Source organism: Thalassophryne amazonica, chromosome 17, assembly GCF_902500255.1.
Source record: "Thalassophryne amazonica chromosome 17, fThaAma1.1, whole genome shotgun sequence".
Classification (NCBI taxonomy): Eukaryota; Metazoa; Chordata; class Actinopteri; order Batrachoidiformes; family Batrachoididae; genus Thalassophryne; species Thalassophryne amazonica.
In genome coordinates this window covers 45847327-45863650 of record NC_047119.1, presented here as the reverse complement: position 1 = coordinate 45863650, position 16324 = coordinate 45847327, and positions in this window count along the sequence as shown.

Below are 16324 nucleotides of genomic sequence, written 5' to 3'. Positions count from 1 at the left end.
ATAAGTGGTTTAACAGGAGCTGCACGAGTGTGTGATTAGAGGTAGAGGTGACTTTCCACCTTCTGACTGTTTTTGTTACTGGGTGTGCACACACCCACATCTCACTGTTTGTGCTCCTCGCCAGCAGTACCAGATCCGACGGTCGGGGACGGTGATCACCTGGGAATTCGGGACTTGGCGGCTCCAGTATTCACCGGGTTCTGTGGCGGTGGAAATCGTGTGGTTCCGGCTCTTCTCAGGACAGACTTCTTCTATCCTCGAGCCTGCCCACATGTCACCTTTGTGTATTGACTGCTATCAGATTCTGTGATTGTCTGTATAATCGTTGTGCACATTCACAACATTAAATTGTTACCTTTTGGCTCATCTATTGACCGTTCATTTGCGCCCCCTGTTGTGGGTCCGTGTCACTACACTTTCCCCAACAACTTTGTCATTAATCTTGACCTTGACCTTAGGGATAATACTGTATCCCCATCAGGTTTGTTCCATATATATATATATGTATATATGTATATATATATATATATATATATATATATATATATATATATATATATATATATATATATATACAAGGTCTGTCCATAAAGTATCGTACCTTTTTATTTTTTTCAAAAACTATATGGATTTCATTCATATGTTTTTACGTCAGACATGCTTGAACCCTCGTGCGCATGCGTGAGTTTTTCCACGCCTGTCGGTGACGTCATTCGCCTGTGAGCACGCCTTGTGGAAGGAGTGGTCCCGCCCCCTCGTCGGATTTTCATTGTCTGGAAATGGCGGAATGAAAAGGACTTTTTTTCCATCAGAATTTTTTCAGAAGCTGTTAGAGACTGGCACCTGGAAACCATTCGAAAAATTTATCTGGCTTTCAGTGAAAATTTTACGGGCTTCACAGAGAATAAGGACTTTAACTACAGGTTTAAGGACCCCTTTAAAGGACGGTCGGTGCGCTGCGCTGCGAGCTGCGACGATGCGGCACAAACCACTGGATCATTTCTAAGCTGATGGCTCTGTGGATACGAGACCGTCGTGTGCTCTTTCTCTGGTTATCACAAGACCTGGACATCAGCCATTTTCCGGCAGATTTCACTTTTAACAAGAGATTTTGTCATGGAAAGCCGCGCGGAGGCTTCGCGCATCACGACCGATTCGCTGATGAAGCAAGACAAAGGAACACCTCCGTTTCGGAGTGTTAGAGGACAAGTTGGGACATGTCCAGCTCTCCACAAGTTCTTTTATACTCACTCGACTGGTAAGCACTGAAAGCCGAGATAGACATGTCCCAACTCACGCATGCGCACGAGGGTTCAAGCATGTCTGACGTAAAAACATATGAATATGAATGAAAATCCATATAGTTTTTGAAAAAAATAAAAAGGTACGATACTTTATGGACAGACCTCGTATAGATAGATAGATAGATAGATAGATAGATAGATAGATAGATAGATAGATAGATAGATAGATAGATAGATAGATAGATAGATAGATAGATAGATAGATAGATAGATAGATAGATAGATAGAACTAATCACCTCTCGATATCTATCCAAGTAATATTCCCACCAAGTTTGATGGAAATCAATCAAGTCGTTTTTGAGTTATTTTGTCCAAAGACACACACACACACACACGGTGAAAACAGTGAAAACAATACGCTGCTTTCTACAGTTATAGTTGACATAATTAGATGAATAACAAGAAAATGGCTTGCTGTGTTTATGTAATAACCATTTTGCAAATTGTATAATATGAAACAAGCAGCAGTGGCCTCTCGTGGCCATTGGAAGCCTGAGAGCAACAAGGTTTAACAAGTAAACTCGATAGGCCTGTCTGCCTTGACTTTATTTATTTATATAAAAAAAATGCCAATATGGCATCTGAACTGATCGTTCAGAGTCGTTTTGATGGAGTTGCTTATGGAAATTTCATGGATCTCCATCTAATTCTTTGCTTTATCTTTTAATCGCAGGGAATAAAACCTTTTGTTTGCCTAAGTATTTTAGGAATTTCTTCGTCATTGTTGGGCTTTTAGAATGTCGAAACGTGATGTCAGCTCATTTTTGTGAAAGGTTTTCTATCAGTGGGTACAAAGTAAATTTCACCTTTTTATATGTTCAAGAGTAATGGGTCTTTACTTTCAGGTACGTCATTTAGGATAAATTGCTCTGACACATCAATAACATTTTTTTAATTCCATATGAGCCTGAACTAGAGGCAAAACATAACATCAGGCATTTATTATTTTCTTTGGCTTAGGCCAAATGAACCAAACTAAAGGAGAATAAACTCTATAAAAGTGAGACTTAATCTTCAGAGACCTTTAAAACACATTGAGATAACAGGGAGCGAGGGTCCAGAGAAAGGTCAGAGTCTACGGTAAACAAAAAGTCATTTACCCATAAACAAATCACTGAGCCTGATAGACAACACATTGACAGACGCTCCCTGAGGCCAGTCTTCACTCTGTTTATGTTTCCTGATACAAATAAAGCACAGAATCATTTATTAGCAGCAATCTAAAATAATAATAAAAATAAAGTTTTACATCCACGGGATCCATTTAAAACTGAAACATTAAGTGCAAATAAGTACGGTATGAACGAGCAAGTGTAATAAATAACAGGACCATAAAACTAAAGGTAGACAGCAGAAAATCAATCAATCAATCAATCAATCAATTTTTTTTTTTTATATAGCGCCAAATCACAACAAACAGTTGCCCCAAGGCGCTTTATATTGTAAGGCAAGGCCATACAATAATGATGTAAAACCCCAACGGTCAAAACGACCCCCTGTGAGCAAGCACTTGGCTACAGTGGGAAGGAAAAACTCCCTTTTAACAGGAAGAAACCTCCAGCAGAACCAGGCTCAGGGAGGGGCAGTCTTCTGCTGGGACTGGTTGGGGCTGAGGGAGAGAACCAGGAAAAAGACATGCTGTGGAGGGGAGCAGAGATCGATCACTAATGATTAAATGCAGAGTGGTGCATACAGAGCAAAAAGAGAAAGAAACAGTGCATCATGGGAACCCCCCAGCAGTCTACGTCTATAGCAGCATAACTAAGGGATGGTTCAGGGTCACCTGATCCAGCCCTAACTATAAGCTTTAGCAAAAAGGAAAGTTTTAAGCCTAATCTTAAAAGTAGAGAGGGTGTCTGTCTCCCTGATCTGAATTGGGAGCTGGTTCCACAGGAGAGGAGCCTGAAAGCTGAAGGCTCTGCCTCCCATTCTACTCTTACAAACCCTAGGAACTACAAGTAAGCCTGCAGTCTGAGAGCGAAGCGCTCTATTGGGGTGATATGGTACTACGAGGTCCCTAAGATAAGATGGGACCTGATTATTCAAAACCTTATAAGTAAGAAGAAGAATTTTAAATTCTATTCTAGAATTAACAGGAAGCCAATGAAGAGAGGCCAATATGGGTGAGATATGCTCTCTCCTTCTAGTCCCCGTCAGCACTCTAGCTGCAGCATTTTGAATTAACTGAAGGCTTTTTAGGGAACTTTTAGGACAACCTGATAATAATGAATTACAATAGTCCAGCCTAGAGGAAATAAATGCATGAATTAGTTTTTCAGCATCACTCTGAGACAAGACCTTTCTGATTTTAGAGATATTGCGTAAATGCAAAAAAGCAGTCCTACATATTTGTTTAATATGCGCTTTGAATGACATATCCTGATCAAAAATGACTCCAAGATTTCTCACAGTATTACTAGAGGTCAGGGTAATGCCATCCAGAGTAAGGATCTGGTTAGACACCATGTTTCTAAGATTTGTGGGGCCAAGTACAATAACTTCAGTTTTATCTGAGTTTAAAAGCAGGAAATTAGAGGTCATCCATGTCTTTATGTCTGTAAGACAATCCTGCAGTTTAGCTAATTGGTGTGTGTCGTCTGGCTTCATGGATAGATAAAGCTGGGTATCATCTGCGTAAACAATGAAAATTTAAGCAATACCATCTAATAATACTGCCTAAGGGAAGCATATATAAAGTGAATAAAATTGGTCCTAGCACAGAACCTTGTGGAACTCCATAATTAACTTTAGTCTGTGAAGAAGATTCCCCATTTACATGAACAAATTGTAATCTATTAGACAAATATGATTCAAACCACCGCAGCGCAGTGCCTTTAATACCTATGGCATGCTCTAATCTCTGTAATAAAATTTTATGGTCAACAGTATCAAAAGCAGCACTGAGGTCTAACAGAACAAGCACAGAGATGAGTCCACTGTCCGAGGCCATAAGAAGATCATTTGTAACCTTCACTAATGCTGTTTCTGTACTATGATGAATTCTAAAACCTGACTGAAACTCTTCAAATAGACCATTCCTCTGCAGATGATCAGTTAGCTGTTTTACAACTACCCTTTCAAGAATTTTTGAGAGAAAAGGAAGGTTGGAGATTGGCCTATAATTAGCTAAGATAGCTGGGTCAAGTGATGGCTTTTTAAGTAATGGTTTAATTACTGCCACCTTAAAAGCCTGTGGTACATAGCCAACTAACAAAGATAGATTGATCATATTTAAGATCAAAGCATTAAATAATGGTAGGGCTTCCTTGAGCAGCCTGGTAGGAATGGGGTCTAATAAACATGTTGATGGTTTGGATGAAGTAACTAATGAAAATAACTCAGACAGAACAATCGGAGAGAAAGAGTCTAACCAAATACCGGCATCACTGAAAGCAGCCAAAGATAACGATACGTCTTTGGGATGGTTATGAGTAATTTTTTCTCTAATAGTTAAAATTTTGTTAGCAAAGAAAGTCATGAACTCATTACTAGTTAAAGTTAATGGAATACTCAGCTCAATAGAGCTCTGACTCTTTGTCAGCCTGGCTACAGTGCTGAAAAGAAACCTGGGGTTGTTCTTATTTTCTTCAATTAGTGATGAGTAGAAAGATGTCCTAGCTTTACGGAGGGCTTTTTTATAGAGCAACAGACTCTTTTTCCAGGCTAAGTGAAGATCTTCTAAATTAGTGAGACGCCATTTCCTCTCCAACTTACGGGTTATCTGCTTTAAGCTACGAGTTTGAGAGTTATACCATGGAGTCAGACACTTCTGATTTAAAGCTCTCTTTTTCAGAGGAGCTACAGCATCCAAAGCTGTCTTCAATGAGGATGTAAACTATTGACGAGATACTCTATCTCCCTTACAGAGTTTAGGTAGCTATTCTGCACTGTGTTGTTATATGGCATTAGAGAACATAAAGAAGGAATCATATCCTTAAACCTAGTTACAGCGCTTTCTGAAAGACTTCTAGTGTAATGAAACTTATTCCCTACTGCTGGGTAGTCCATCAGAGTAAATGTAAATGTTATTAAAAAATGATCAGACAGAAGGGAGTTTTCAGGGAATACTGTTACGTCTTCTATTTCCATACCATAAGTCAGAACAAGATCTAAGATATGATTAAAGTGGTGGGTGGACTCATTTACTTTTTGAGCAAAGCCAATAGAGTCTAATAATAGATTAAATGCAGTGTTGAGGCTGTCATTCTCAGCATCTGTGTGGATGTTAAAATCGCCCACTATAATTATCTTATCTGAGCTAAGCACTAAGTCAGACAAAAGGTCTGAAAATTCACAGAGAAACTCACAGTAACGACCAGGTGGACGATAGATAATAACAAATAAAACTGGTTTTGGGACTTCCAATTTGGATGGACAAGACTAAGAGACAAGCTTTCAAATGAATTAAAGCTCTGTCTGGGTTTTTGATTAATTAATAAGCTGGAATGGAAGATTGCTGCTAATCCACCGCCCCGGCCCGTGCTACGAGCATTCTGACAGTTAGTGTGACTCGGGGTGTTGACTCATTTAAACTAACATATTCATCCTGCTGTAACCAGGTTTCTGTTAGGCAGAATAAATCAATATGTTGATCAATTATTATATCATTTACCAACAGGACTTAGAAGAGAGAGACCTAATGTTTAATAGACCACATTTAACTGTTTTAGTCTGTGGTGCAGTTGAAGGTGCTATATTATTTTTATTTTGAATTTTTATGCTTAAATAGATTTTTGCTGGTTATTGGTAGTCTGGGAGCAGGCACCGTCTCTACGGGGATGGGGTAATGAGGGGATGGCAGGGGGAGTGAAGCTGCAGAGAGGTGTGTAAGACTACAACTCTGCTTCCTGGTCCCAACCCTGGATAGTCACGGTTTGGAGGATTTAAGAAAATTAGCCAGATTTCTAGAAATGAGAGCTCCATCCAAAGTGGGATGGATGCCGTCTCTCCTAACAAGACCAGGTTTTCCCCAGAAGCTTTGCCAATTATCTATGAAGCCCACCTCATTTTTTGGACACCACTCAGACAGCCAGCAATTCAAGGAGAACATGCGGCTAACATGTCACTCCCGGTCTGATTGGGGAGGGGCCCAGAGAAAACTACAGAGTCCGACATTGTTTTTGCAAAGTTACACACCGATTTAATGTTAATTTTAGTGACCTCCGATTGGCGTAACCGGGTGTCATTACTGCCGACGTGAATTACAATCTTACCAAATTTACGCTTAGCCTTAACCAGCAGTTTCAAATTTCCTTCAATGTCGCCTGCTCTGGCCCCCGGAAGACAATTGGACTATGGTTGCTGGTGTCGCTAACTTCACATTTCTCAAAACAGAGTCGCCAATAACCAGAGTTTGATCCTCGGCGGGTGTGTCGTCGAGTGGGGAAAAACGGTTAGAAATGTGAACGGGTTGGCGGTGTACATGGGGCTTCTGTTTAGGGCTATGCTTCCTCTTCACAGTCACCCAGTCAGCTGCTTTCCCCGGCTGCTCGGGATCTGCCAGGGGGGAACTAACGGCGGCTAAGCTACCTTGGTCCGCACCGACTACAGGGGCCTGGCTAGCTGTAGAATTTTCCACGGTGCGGAGCCGAGTCTCCAATTCGCCCAGCCTGGCCTCCAAAGCTACGAATAAGCTACACTTATTACAAGTACCATTACTGCTAAAGGAGGCCGAGGAATAACTAAACATTTCACACCCAGAGCAGAAAAGTGCGGGAGAGACAGGAGAAGCCGCCATGCTAAATCGGCTAAGAGCTAGTAGCTACGCTAAGCTAGCGGATTCCTAAAAACACATTCCTAAAAAATACACGTTACAAACATTAACGCTGATGAAATGAAGTGTTTCCACTGTTTTACAAAGTTTTTCATATTTAACTGATTGCTTAGCTTTAAAAAATTCTGTAAAAGTGTGACTATATTGTCATCACAATTTTCAAGACCTCAAGGTGACATGTCCCCATCACTTGTAAATAGTCACAAGCGAACTTTGTTCAATTTACGGTGACATAAAACCAAGTTGAGAAAGTTCAGAACAAGATCCATTCATGTTTTCATGTTTGGTCGACAGACAGTGTTTGACATAAGCAGGACTCTAACAGCAAACAGGAATCGATTGCTATGATTCCAATTAAAAATAATGGAGGAGCAACCTGAGCTGCTTCTGGCATTTTTACATAAAACAAACACAATAACAACATCTATAAACCCAGAGAATATATTCACGAGGGTTTTAGGCAAATATACAAAGAGTTTAATGCTGTTGTCTGTGTGGAGCCTGATCAGAGCGTCTCAAATGTATTTCTTCTGTCGTGACTGTACTGAGGTACCCATAATGCACCTGGGCACAGCATGTCCACACTAAAACCTTCAAAATTAGTGCATTACTTTGAAACTAAAACATATATCTGATATTTTCACTTTATAAACTTCAGACGTGACGTTAATTTAAATAATTTGTCCAAAATTAGTTTGGTTAAAATTTTATCCATAAGTTAAAAATGTATGCCTCTGGATGACTTGGGTGATATTGCCTATGTGTCAGTATGGGGTCAAAAGAAATTAGCTTTTTTCTTTTTTTTGTATCTAGTTCTCCTTTGCCTGCAGAGGATAGAGTGTTTTTTTCTAGAGCCATCTCTTCTCTGTTTAAAGAGGATAGAATTGCACCTACTATAAAACATTTCATAAGTAGGTACTTAACTGATTTTTGATCTCACAGATGTTTGTAACTATGCAGTTTTGTTTGCCATGTCTGCAGTTAGCGGTCCTAAAAATGATCAATTATTGGACCAAAACTTATCGGAAGATAATTAGTCTGATGACGGTTTTCAAAGTTACCTGAAAAGCTAATCCGATAATGAAAACATTATCTTCGATAATTAATGGATTAGCGGAACTGTGCCCACCAATGGCCATGTCTCCCCATACTTGACATTGATTGGTTTGTAGATGTGCACGCAGTTGATGACGGCTTGATGTCAATTTGGCAGGTAGTTCAGTTTGAATGGAGAAACTTTTTTTTGTATCTTTTCAAGTTGACTTTTACTTCCTGTTCTTACAAAGAACTTAAAGCCTACAACTCAGTGCCCCAAACATGGATACTGGAGTGCAAGGCTCACAGTAACCTTCATCAGTCACTCAGTGGAACTGTGAAAGAGATCACTGGAAGTCAACTCCAAGGCAATGGCACAAGTCACCATCAAGTGTGGAATATACCACATGCAATGTCACCCGCTGGCCTCAACCCTCTCAGCCAACTCATCACAGAGAGTGGATATCGATATTGATTCATGAGTGGAGTGACCATCAGCCACCTCCTGGACATGGGAGACATTAAGCTGTATACCAAGACTGAGTGAGACATCAACTTCACCTCACCAGGATCTACAGTGAGGATATTGGGATGTCTTTCAGAACTGATAAGTGTGGCCAAATGGTGGCAAAGAGAGGGAGGTGGTCTGGACCAGTCATCAAATACCCAGCTGGGATCATTGGTTGGCCACAGAAGGAGACAGATATCACTAATTTCGACACAAAAATTCCTCACAGTGTACAGAGGTTTCCACCCAAAGTCCAGCACCCTGAAGCTCTATGAGCAACGGAAACATGGAGGGCAAGGATTAGTGAGTGTCAGCGCCACAATCCAGGATGAGACAAGGAGCAGCCATGAATACATCAGAAAGATGGCCCCCCTGAGATCAGCTGCTACAAGAATGTCTCAGACCCAAGTTGCAGGCTGTGCAAATGTGCCCCTGAGACAGTCCAGCACATAGCAGCAGGATACAAGAGGCAAGCTGGGACAGCGTACACTGAGAGGCACAACCAAGTGTACCACATACGGATTAGAAGTCCCCAAGTCCCAATGGGAGATACCACCAAAGGTGGTTGAGAAGGACAGGGGTAAGGTCCTGTGGGACTTCAAATTCCAGACAGACAAGCAGTTGCTGGCCAACCAACCAGACAAAGAGGTGGTTGACAAAGGAAAGAAAACCATAGTTGTGACAGATGTGGCAATCCCAACATCAGAAAGAAGGAGCATGAGAAAATCTACAAGTACCAGGACTGAAGGAACAACTGGAGCAGATGTGGAAGGTAAAGTGCAAAGTGGTCCCAGTGGTAATAGGAGGACTAGGAGCTGTAACCCCCAAACTGGGAGAGTGGCTACAACAGATTCCAGGCACAACATCAGAGGTCTGTGACTAGAAGAGTGCAGGTCCTAGGACAGCTAAGATACTGCGCCAAACCCTCAAACGGCTAGGCCTTTGGTAGAGGACCTTAGCTTGAGGAACACATATAAAACCTCAGTGGGTGTGAACACAATATTGGGAGGTGATTAGATTTTGGAGTAGTTTGGTCAAAGGTCAAGGTCAATGAAAACATGATCCCAAAACACCTTTTTTTGTGCATTCCCATGAATGTGAAAGTGTGTCCAAACCTTTGACTGGTTGTGTATATCTCAACAATTAAGAACCCTAGGTGGATCTAAGCATCTACTGTATTGATCAGCAAAATATTTGTATTTGATTGGTATAAAATGACATCACATTGAAGTCATGCAGAAGTTATATGATGACGTCAAAACCACCCACTACAGGTACATGTGCAGTCCGTGTTACTTGTGGTGTGTGGAGCTCACAGAGCATGACGCATAAGTCCCCTGAGGCCTTTCATTATTTTCACTATTTAAGTTTTTTGCTGTTCGACAAAACCACAGATGTGAGATTAGTTTTGAGTCACATCCTGATCCTACGTCTCCTTGTTGTATCGTCTAGTCGCACTTCATTCTGACCTCGTCACGACGGTACGGACTGTTTTATGTCCACACAGAAATTCAAGGGGACTGTAGGTGTCTACAGACATTAGTGTTCAAGCTTTTAGCTGCATTATCTACTCATAAACAATAAATTAAAAAAAAATGTAATCCTCTTTTGCACAGATTCATGTCACCATTCAGCCTGTGTTTGCATTTTGCTGAATTTATTATTCCAAATGTGTCCTTTTAAATATATATATAATATATATCTATATATATATATATATATATATATAGGACATAAACAAAACAAACTTTTCCTTCCCACCCCTGAGGTACAGACTTATATAGTAAACAATGAAAGCTCAATTAGTGTGCTTCTTATTCATCACTTTCTTTAGTTATCAGGCAGTTTATTAAGCTTTGTGCGCACGAGTCCAGTTTTGTCAGGATAAATATCAAAGCAACACAACAACTCAAAAACACAAAGGTTTGAGGCTGTTAGGAGATATGATACACGTCTCTGAGACGTGGATCAGTCTGGATGAGGGTCAGTCATGCAGACGATGAAGTCAAAATACACCAGAGTAACTAGGCAAAATGTTATTCATCCACAACGTGCACGTGCATGTGCATGATTAACTGCTCAATTTAAACTTTTTCACAGTAGTGCCCTACACTGTGCTGTGACATGAAGGCAAAAACACCATTTACAAATTGTTGATTTGATGCTATGTGAGTCACATTCTGCAGTGACTGTAAAAAGTATTCACCGTCTTGTGCTTTTGCATGTTTTTTTATTACTTAAGGTCAGAATTATTTCAAATTCTTCAGAGATTCTAGATTGGACTACTGCAATGCTCTATTTCCTGTTTTACTGCAGTCCGCATTAGGGGTCTCCAATTGGTTTCAAAATGCTGCTACCACACTTTTGACACGAAGCAGAAAATTAAACCACATTACATCTATTTTGGCATCTCTTCACTGGCTTCCTGTCCCTGTGAGATAAGATTTTAAGCTTCTGCTACTAACATATAAAACTATTCACAGATTGGCACCTCCCATGTTAGCTAACCTAATTAAACCCTATGTACTGGCCCCGGCTCTGCGTTCTCAGGGTGCAGGACTACTTTGCGCCCCTAGGGTGAATAAAAGTCTGTGGGTCATAGAGCCTTTTTCTTATTGTGCACTTGTTTTGATGGAATGATCTCCCTCTGGAGATAAAACAGTCAGATTCTGTAGAGACATTCAAGTCCAGATTTCAGAGCATCTATTCTCCCTCGTATGGCTGGCATATTGGCATAGTGTAGTACTATGTTTTCTTGTCCTTTTAAAGTCATTTTATTAGCAGCGGAACAGGTCTTGGCCTCAACTTTATCTGAATTTTGGGTCTGTTAAGTGAAGCTTAGGGGCTACCCGCAGCAATCACTTTAGTATTTTCTCTGCTTTCCTGTCGATTTACTGCTGATGAATTATACCTTAGGTGTACTTTTTGATTCTAGTCTTTTCCTCTCTGTCAAAGGTACATAAAACGCCACTTAAGATTGCAGAACTGACCGCTACAAACCACAGGTTGGCGGAGTGCCTGTGAGATGCCAGACCTGTAGCTGGACATGTCTGCATTTGGCATGGATGTTATCGTAGGAACCAGCCCACTGACGGCATGAGGAAGCCAGGATGACCCCTGCCTGTGGTGCAAACACCTGCATGGACTTCTTATCAAATTAATCTTTTTTTTTTTTTTTTTTTTTGTACAGTTGTGTTATTTCCTGTTTTCTGTTTCTTCAGCTTTGTAAAGCTTTGTAAAAACCTTGTAACTGTTAGAATGGCCTAAGCAGTGGGTCACCCCTCTGAATCTGGTCTGCTTGAGGTTTCGTCCTCAGTATCATCAGAGGGAGTTTTTCATTACCACTGTCGCCTGTTTGCTTGCTCTAGGGGTTGGTAAGGTTAGACCTTACTTGTATGTAGTTCCTTGACGCAGCTTTGTTGTGATTTGGCGCTATATACAAGGTCTGTTAGAAAACTATCCGACCTTTTTATTTTTTTTTAAACTATATGGAGTTGAATCACAGGTGATTGCATCAGCCAAGCTTGAACCTCGTGCGCATGCGTGAGTTTTTTCACGCCTGTCGGTTGCGTCATTCGCCTGTGGCAGGCTTTGAGTGAGTACTGGTCCACCCCCCTCAGTCGGATTTTCATTGTCAGGGAAATGGCTGAGCGATTGGAGCAGCGCTGAATCAAATTTTTCCAGAAACTGTGACAGACAGCCAGGTGGAAACCATTCGGAAGATTCATAGGCTTTTCGGTGAGGATACTCTGGGCGTTCACACAAATTAAGGAGAATTACAACGGATATAAAGACGGCCACAGCGGTGGAGGGCGCGCTGCGCTCCGACACGGCCATCGAACGGCTGAAACGACCAGATCATTTCCAAAGTGAAGGCTGTGTTGATCCGGGACGTCGTCTGACTACCAGAGAAATTGCAGAAGAGTTGGACATCAGCACTTTTGCGGCACATTCCACTGTTACAGGAGATTTTGTAATGAAAGACGTGCGGAGGAATTCGAGTGTCGGGACGGAGCTGCAATGGCGCACAACAAAAAGCACGTCCGTGTTGGAAGTCTCACAGGACAAGTTGTGACATGCCCAGCTGTTACACAATTTCTCGGATACTCACTCGACTGAAAAGCCACCGAAAGCGTCTGAATCTTCCGAATGGTTTCCAACACGGACGTGCTTTTGTTGTGCGCCACTGCGGCTCCATCCGATGCGCGAATTCCTCGCACGTCTTTCATTACAAAATCTCCTGTAACAGTGGAATGTGCCGCAAAAGTGCCGCAAAATCAGCCATTCCCTGACAATGAAAATCCGACGAGGGGGGTGGCCCAGTGCTCACTCAAAGCCTGCCCACAGGCGAATGACGCAACCAACAGGCGTGAAAAAACTCACGCATGCGCACGAAGGTTCAAGCTTGGCTGATGCAAGCGCATATGATTCAAATCCATATAGTTTAAAAAAATAAAAAGGTTGGATAGTTTTCTAACAGACCTCGTAAATTAAATAAATTGAAATAATAATATGAATTCAAAGAAATTTGCCTAGCTGACATTCTCCTAGTCTCCCTGTGTCTAAACTTTTTTCTGAACTTTCTGAATCCTTCTTTGTAATACGAGCATACTGAACTGTTTTGTTGTTGTTTCTTAGTGGTTTGTTTTTTCCATCTAATGTGTCATTTTCCTGCTTGGGAGTTACTGTCTTCTGCATTCTAACACTCCCAGGTAAAACATCCCAGGTTCAAGGCTGCCCGAGCCCCATTCCACCTATACAAGTGGAGTTGTGTTTGAAAATCCAGATCAACACTTGGATTCCATACCAAACCTAATGTGGTGGCCCTCAGCAAAATGGGAGCAGCAAAATCTCATTGTATTAGATTCAATGTACAATAAATAAAAACTGCATTTAAATTTGGCAGAAATGATTCATTTAAAAACAGCATAATATATCATTTAGCTTTGTAGCTTTGTGGTTAGCACCTCCAGCCCAGTCTCACTTTTTTTTTCGTGCTTCCGTTTCGAAATGAGTCAAATTTTCATGACAGGGGTTTTTTTTAACTCACTATTTCTAACCCTACTCCTACTCCCGACCCTAACCTTAACCATAACCCAATCTTACTCTTTCCCCCCACCCTAACCCTAACCCCCCTGACCCCCATTTCACTTTTAATTTTGTACAGCCATCACGGAATGAATGAGAATGAATTTGTGCTGCCATGATTGTGCTTTTCGTCACAATATCACGAACCAATAGATTAATGTATATTTCGTACTGCTGAATCACGATTTGCTGTGAGACCAGGTGGTTGCCTCAGAGTAAGAAGGTCGTGGGATCACTTCCCACCTGAGGCCTTTCCATGTGGCGTTTGCATGTTTCCTCCGGCTTCCTCCCTCATCCAAAAACATACAGGATCTGTGAATTGGAAACGTTAAATTCCCCTGAGGTGTGAATATGTTTGTCTGTCTACATATGTCCTGTCCAGGGTGTTCCCTGCCTCATGCCCTCTGCCTGCTGGAATTGGCTCCAGGCCCCCGTGTTCCTTGAATGGAGTAAACGTGTGTAGAAAATGGATGGATGCAGCTGCCAGGTGCTTTCAGTAAGAACTATAGACGTTGTACTTTCTAAAGGATTTCTACAGTGTTCATATTATCCTGCGTGCGTGCATGTGTAAGTGCGTGTGTGCGTGCGTGCGTGCATGCATACGTGTGTGTGTATGTGCATGTATGTGCAGTTCCATATATATCTGTGCAATTTCCTGAGAAATTACTAAAAATGCCAATAAAAATAAAAACAAGTGTCCTATCTGTCAAAGATAAATAATGTGATGAAAGAAATTTCCTGGTTCTGTCCCAGGATCAGAATCCACTCCAACATTTAAGAGTCCTTTCTCCATCAACATTCAGGAAAACTGGCATAGCAACTTTTGTGTAATCCTTTTGTGCTGTCAAAAAGAATGTGTGTGTGCGTGTGGATGGGTGTGTGTAATGAATAAGTAAATAAATAAATAAATGAAAACATCTCCTCAGTGGAGGTAAAAAAAAAATGAATTTCAGTCAATGTCACGCCCTTTAACAAAAGACGTAATAAATCACTTTGACAACCACTTAGCTTCAGAGACGTCTGCAGATGGAGCCAAGAACATTTAAGGTTCTGTTCTGGATCTGAAGTATCCAGAATCTGTGTTTTTCTTGTTCCTGTTAAGCCGTTTGAGCAATTTTTGGAGATCAGTTACTTTTTTGAAAAATCCAGACAAACTGAAGGTCACAGCCTCATTACTGGAATATAAACCAGGGGTGTCAAACAAGCAGACCGGGGGCCAGCTAAGGCCTGCAGCATGACGTTTTTCCTTCTGGATAGTTGTTTGGGGTTGTTTCAAATTCAGAATTATATTGGATTTGTAAGTGGGGTTAGGGTTAGGGTTAGGGTTAGGGTTAAGCCTTTTCCAACAGCTGGAAAAGTACAAAGACACACCCACACTTCACCTGGCTGCAGGAAACAAGTGTTACTTTCAAGACGTGGAGTTTGACTGGTTGGTCTGGCTGGCTGCCATCCACGACCCAAGGAGGTTTCATAGTGTGGTGGTTGCGTTGACGTGTGGAGCGCGTGGCACCAGGGCCACACTCCCTGACCCCTGGACCGAGTCTCAGACCATTAAACCATCAGAAACTATCCTGCACTCAACCATGGATTTGTGGTAGAAAACCTTTGGCTGAACCAGAATTGGATCACCTCATGTAGGTTTTTTTTAGTCTGTTTGTACTTTACAATTCAGTCATCTTTTGCCTCCTGAATCTGCTTTGATTCCCGTTTGTTCCGCGCGCCTTTGTTGTGTACGAAGAAGGCAGGACGTTCAAATCTGGAAACATTTGGTGCGCTGTGTTTCTTTCAGCGAGGTTTTCTCGGCGTACCGCTCGCTGTGTGACCCGGCGGCGCCTCGAAAGCCGAGTGGATTTTTTGTTGTGGAAATCGGAGTGTGAAAAGGTGGGACGGAGGGTTACGGCATGGCTTGTGTTTGTGTTTTGCTGCTGCTTTGTGTTTTTGTCGCTTTAGGTTGTTTCTTTCCTCCTCTTCACCTCCTGATCCTCGATCCCGCAAACTTGGAACATGTCCTCGCCCACATTTTCCCCCTCGCTTTCTCCGCACTCACTCCTTCTTTGCTTCTCTTCTCAGGAAATAACCTTCTATTGCCTTTCCTCGTCCCGGAGGACTGAGAGATGAAATCCCTCCGCGGTCTAGGGGGTTCTGTGAAGATAGCAGAGCAGGCTTTTCTCACAGTCACAGCTCCAGGCTCCGAGAGGAAGACTCTGCCCGTCCTCCTCCTCCTCCCTCTTTCTAACTTTCTCTTTGCCACATTCTCAACAAGACAGTTTGAAAGTTCATGACGGCGAGTAGAGAGAGCGCCAGCTGGCAACATCTGCATCCTGGTGACACAATATCAGCGGTATATTTTTAAGACTTCATAAAGGTTTTTACAACAGTTACTGCAAAAGAATGAACTTTACGCAGAAACTGCAACAACCCTGAAAAAAACAGTGTACTTAAAGGCTTATTCAATAAATGTACAACCCCAATTCCAATGAAGCTGGGACGTTTTGCAAATCCTCTTCAACCTATATTCAGTTGAATATAGGTTGAAGAGGATTTGCAAATCATTGTATTCTGTTTTTATTTACATTTTACACAACGCCCAACTTCATTGGAATTGGGGTTGTAAG